The following is a 6,204-nucleotide window of genomic DNA, read 5'->3' as shown; positions in this document are numbered from 1 at the left end:
TCAAGGGCTAGAATACGGAAGCTCGAAAGCACATGGGTCAGCGGAAGTAACAATATCTGGGTACACGCATTAAACATGGGGTGCCTTAGGGAAGGCTAGCACAAAAGATACACGGTTGAACGAGGCGAGGCCTCGTGCCCGGGAACCTCCTAACTACTCCATGTCTTCAGTGGCCTCCACGTAGAACTCACCATCGGGGTGGGAGGCGTCGGCAGGATACTCCATCTCCTAGACTCCATCATCTGGTCGCAGAAACGGATCAAGGGGACAAGGGGGAGCAAAGCAATGGTGAGTACTCATCCAAAGTACTCGCAAGACTTACATCAGAACTATGCTAAGTATGCATCAGTATCAAAGGAGGGGTTTATATGTGGACTGACTGCAACAATGTGAGAAAGAGGGAAAAGGCTTAGTCCTATCGAATACTAGCATCTTCAGGGGTCTTGGAGCAAAAGACGAGAGTAGAACAGGAAACACAAATAATAGTCATATTGTTGCAGCAATATTAATATGAGGTCACGCCCAGAGATCCTCCCTCGACTCCGTGCGAGGAAGCAATCCCGGGGCAACTAATTCCAGTTAAGTAACCATTGTAGTTGTATCAGATCAGGGTACAACTCCAAGTCGTCCTGTAACCGTGGACACGGCTATCTGAATAGTTCATTTCTTCCCTGCAGGGGTGCACAACATATTCCCCGTCACGCTTGATAACGCTCTGGCCGGACACACTTGCCTAGGGCATGCCCGGCCTCGGATTATCGACACGTCGCAACCCCACCTATGCTCAACAGAGAGGCTAGCCCGCTGGTCTAAATCCTAAGCACAAAGGGTTCATGGGCCCACTTGCCCTCTGCGCTCCTACATGATGTGTGGGTGGACGCCGTCAGTCCTAGCACCCCTTAATACAAGCGCGATGCATCTCGGGACCAGTCAGGCACGCGCCACTCCATTGCTGACGTCTGAAAAGCTTCGGCTGATACCACGACGCCGAGTACCCATAATTCTTCCCACGCAAACGGTTAGTGCGTAATAAGGCCTTCGGACCAACCCAGATCAAATACCCAAATCCATTATCATTTTAATTAAGTCATCGACACATCCACGCGGGAATCCACCCGCCGAACATCTATTCATCAAAGATCCCAGTATCATGGTCAAGTAACTGTGTGTTTGTAACATCAGGGGGAATCCGAGGTATCACCCTCGTTGGATTCCGAACGATGTATCGATCCGTCAAGGTGGACTTAGAGGAATCACCCTCGAGGGTCTTATACTTGAGGGGTTGCACGCTAGAGACATCATCGGGAGTGGTGAAGGAGGAATCACCCTCGATAACCATGACCGACTAGCTACACTACAGAGATAACATCATGAGTACTTTGCGAGGTATCATCCTTGTTACATGATATTAGCTCTGCAGCGTCGTACAACTAAGGGGGGTGTAAGTGCTGTGTCGGATCTTGGCTCGTCGATCAGGGATCGAGACTTTATGACAAAGCGGGGCAACTGGACTAAGGGGTCAGAGGGGATGACTGCTCCACCTATACTAAACAGTTTTAAGTTAGGTACTAAAAGTAGCAGTTCATCAAAAACAGACTAAGCATCAGATATAGGAGCTAACTACAACAGTAGGTAAATTCTAGTGCAAGCATGAGGCAGAAATAATAGGCGATATAGGAATGATCAAGGGGGGGTTTTCTTGCCTTGTTTCTCTGCGGCAAAGGGCTGGTCGTGAGGAGGGTAGATGTACGCGGCAGCAGCGGTAGTCTCTAGGTCTATCGGTAAGAAGAGGGGGGAAGAAACAATAAATACAAAGCACATATTTAATCAGAGCTACGGTTTAGTTTATATTTTCATATGAGCTACAGTTTATTTTATATTAATTTTTAAAGTTTTATTATTATTTCGGAATTAAAAACAGATTTAATTAATTCAATTAAATGCTTTTATGACATCAGCATGATGCCATGCTGACATCAGCAGTTGACTGGTCAACTCTGACTAGTGGGTCCCATGTGTATAGACATAATTTTTAATTAGGGTTAATTATTAATTAATCAGATTAATTTAGTGGGGGACCCACGTGTCATACTCTGTTAGGATAATTTATTTAGCACAATTAGTAGAATTAATTAACTAGCTAATTAATACTTAAATGTCTATTTAAATTAACTAACTAACTAATTAATTAATATAACTAATTATTTATTTACTTTTATTATTATTATTATTATTATTTTAAAACATATATATATTTTTTAAAATCCTATTTTTTATACTAATATTTTTCATTCCATTTTTTAAAACATTTTGAGGGGGGGGGGGTGTTCCTGCCCTTCCCCCGTCATACACACAAAAAGGAGTTAGTGGGGGAGGTTAATTTCCCACACTAACCAGCTCGGTTTGGGGCTAGCATGAGACGACACTGGCGGCCAGGGGCTCACGGGGGCGGCCGGTGGTGTCTAACACGGCGAGGTAGCTGCAGGGGCGAGCAGGGCCGCGACGAGGAGGGGAAAGAGAGAAGGAGGCGCTCACATATCCTGAAGGGGGTAGCAGAGTGCGTGGGGAGGAGGCGACGACCGACAACGAAGGGGGTCGGCGGGGAGCTTGACGGCAGCGGGTTGGATCCGATGGGGGCGACGTGGAGGGTGTCGGGGTCGAGGGAGGCGGCGGCGGGGACGGGGTGATGGTGCCGCGGGCAGAGGCGGTGCGGGGCCAGAGGGAAGGCCAAGGAGGGCCGGCGTGGTGGGGCGATCCTGCGGCCGGCGGTGGCCGTCGGTGGCGCAGGGGTCGGCGGCCGGATCTGGTGTGGTTCCGACGATGAAGGAGGCCGGAGGAGGAGGGGGGGCTGCCGGAGGGCCGACCACTGGTCGGAGGGCGGTGCGCTGGTGAGGAGGAGAACGAGGGGCCGGTGGAGAGGGAGTCGATGGGGGAGATGGCCAATGGGGCGCCGGGCGGTGCGGGCTGGCCCTCGCGGCGGCAGAGGGAGGCGAGCGGTGGCTCGGGTGGCTGGGGCGATGGGGAGAGCGCAGGGGCTCGCGAGGGGAGGGTGACAAGGGGAAAGCTAGGAGAGCGAGGGGGGATCGAGGGGAGGTTCCCCTCGTGTTTGAGAGGAAGTGGTGGCGGCGTGGGAAGAGTGGGTGCGGGGCTAGGGTAGTTAGGGTCTTAGTGGGGGGGGGGGGGCTGTGGGGGTTGGCTGTCCGGCTGGGCCGATTGACCCATTTGGGCCGGGGGTTTATTTATTATTTTTTATCTTTTTATATAGACTATTATGTTTTAAAATATTAGTAATAAATGACCATCACAAAAATAAGTGAACATGCCCAATATTTGCATTGCAATATTTGGTATAGCCACAATATTTGGTATAATCCCAAAAGGCACTTAATAATTGTTGTGCCATCTGTTAAATTATTTTAGGGGCACCTAAACATTTTTAAAGATGTGTTTGCATTTTTAGAAATTCTGAGCGAATATTTGAAACCTATGCAAGATTTTTATTTACTGGTTTGCAAAACTTTTAATTTCACTTTTCAAATGATTTTGAATTGCAGGGAATTTGAGTCACGGTTGATTCCAACCATGATCATAATTGGATTAGTTTAATCCTCAGATTACTGTAGCACCAAATTCAGGGTGTCACAAGTTGGCACCCTCCTCCCTCTCCTCCTATAAATAGTGGAGGGTTTGGGGCTGATTTGGGATAACTTCTCTCTCTCTCTCTCTCTCTCTCTCTCGGTGCAACCCTACACCTCCTCCTCTTCGTCCTCCGTAGTGCTTGGAGAAGCCGTGTGGGAGTTACCACGCAGCTCCATCATCACCACGCCGTCGTGCTGCCAGAGCTGTCCCTCAACCTCTCCTCCCCCTTGCTGGATCAAGGCGTTGGAGACGTCACCGGGCTGCATGTGTGTTGAACACGGAGGCACCGTCGTTCGGTGCATAGATCTGAATCCACCGCGATATGAGCCACTACGAGTACGACTCCATCAACCGCGTTCTAGAAACACTTCCGCTTAGCGATATTCAAAGGTATGAAGATGCTCTACCCCTTTGCTCGTTGTTGGTTTCTCCATAGATAGATCCTTGCATGACGTAGGGAATTTTTCAAAGTACTACGTTCCCCATCAGTGGAATCTGAGCCAAGGTTCTATGCGTAGCTTCTATGCATGAGTATAACACAAAAGTTGTGGGCGCTGATTTTGCCAATTGCTTGCCATTACTAGTATTATCTTGATTCAGCGGCATCATGGGATGAAGCAGCCCGGACCGACTTTACACGTACTCTTACGTGAGACTGGTTCCACCGACCGACATGCACTTGTTGCATAAGGAGGCTAGAGGGTGTTTGTCTCTCCCACTTTAGTCGGATCGGATTCGATGAAGAGGGTCCTTATGAAGGGTAAATAGCATTGTCATATCAATGTTGTGGCTGTCACGTAGGTAAGAAGCGTTCTTGCTAGAAACCCTAATCAGCCACATAAAACTTGCAACAACAATTAGAGGACGTCTAACTTGTTTTTGCAGGGTATGTGATGTGATGTGATATGACCAAAAGGATGTGATGTTACATATGTGATGTATGAGATTGATCATGTTCTTGTAATAGGATTCACGACTTGCATGTCGATGAGTATGAAAACCGATAGGAGCCATAGCAACTGTCTTAATTTATTGTATGAGATGCAACGCCATGTGATTACTTTACTTTATTGCTAAACATTAGCTATATTAGTAGAAGTAATAGTTGGCATGACGACTTCACGGAGACACAATGATGGACATCATGATGATGGAGATCATGGTGTCGTGTCGGTGACAATGATGATCATGGTTCCCCGAAGATGGAGATCAAAGGAGCAAGATGATATTGGCCATATCATGTCACTATATGATTGCATGTGATGTTTATCATGTTTTTCATCTTATTGCTTAGAACGACGGTAGCAAAGATAAGATGACCCCTCATTAGAATTTTGAGATATGTATTCCCCTAAGTGTGAACCGTTGCAAATGATCGTTGTCTCGAAGCACCACGTGATGATCGGGTGTGATAGATTCTAATGTTCACATACAACGTGTGTAAGCCAGTTTACACACGCAGAACACTTAGGTTGACTCGACGAGCCTAGCATGTATAGACATGGCTCGAATATGGGAGACCGAAAGGTCAAACATGAGTCGTATGGCTGATACGATCAACATAGAGATGCTCACCATTGATGACTACTCCGTCTCACGTGATGATCGGACACGAGCTAGTCGACGTGGATCATGTAACACTTGGATGACTAGGGGGATGTCGATCTGAGTGGGAGTGCATTAGTAATTTGATTAGATGAACTCAATTATCATGAACATAGTCAAAAGGTCTTAGCAAATCATGTTATAACTTGTGCTATAGCTTTATGGGTTTTTGATATGTTCCTAGAGAAAACTTAGTTGAAAGATAGAAGTAGCAATTATGCGGACTGGGTCCGTTAACCGAGGATTGCCCTCAGTGCTGCGGAGAAGGCTTATGTCCTTAATGTACCACTTGGTGTGCTGAACCCCGAGCATGGTCTGTGGATGTTGCAAACAATTGACATACACATTTTTTATAATTACATGATAGTTCAATGCATATTTCTTAAACGGCTTAGAATTGAAACGCTAAAGACGTTTCGAACATCGAGGGACATACAAGATGTTCCAAGAGATGAAATTGGGGGTTCATGCTCGTGTCCTTGTTGAGAGGAACGAGACCTCAGACAAGATTCTTTGTCTACAAAGTAAAGGAGAAAAGCTCAATCGTTGAGCATGTGCTCAGATTGTTTGAGTGGTATAATCGCTTGAATCAAGTGGAGTTGATCTTCCAGATGAGATAGTGATAGTTTTCCAAAGTCACTGCCACCAAGCTACTAGAGCTTCGTGATGAACTATAACATATCAGGGATAGATATGATGATCCTTGAACTATTTGCGATGTTTGACAACGCGAAAATAGAAATCAAAAGGGAGCATCAGTTGTTGATGGTTAGTAAAACCACTAGTTTCAAGAAGGGCAAGGGCAAGAAGGGATACTTCATGAAACAACAAACCAATTGCTGCTATAGTGAGGAGACCCAAGGTTGAACCCAAACCCGAGATTAAGTGTTTCTGTAAATGAGGGGAATAGTCACTGAAGAGGTACTACCCTAGATACTTGTTAGATGAGAAGGCTGGCAA

This window comes from Hordeum vulgare, chromosome 7H (genome assembly GCF_904849725.1).
Source record: "Hordeum vulgare subsp. vulgare chromosome 7H, MorexV3_pseudomolecules_assembly, whole genome shotgun sequence".
Taxonomy (NCBI): Eukaryota; Viridiplantae; Streptophyta; class Magnoliopsida; order Poales; family Poaceae; genus Hordeum; species Hordeum vulgare.
This window is presented reverse-complemented; position numbering follows the sequence as displayed.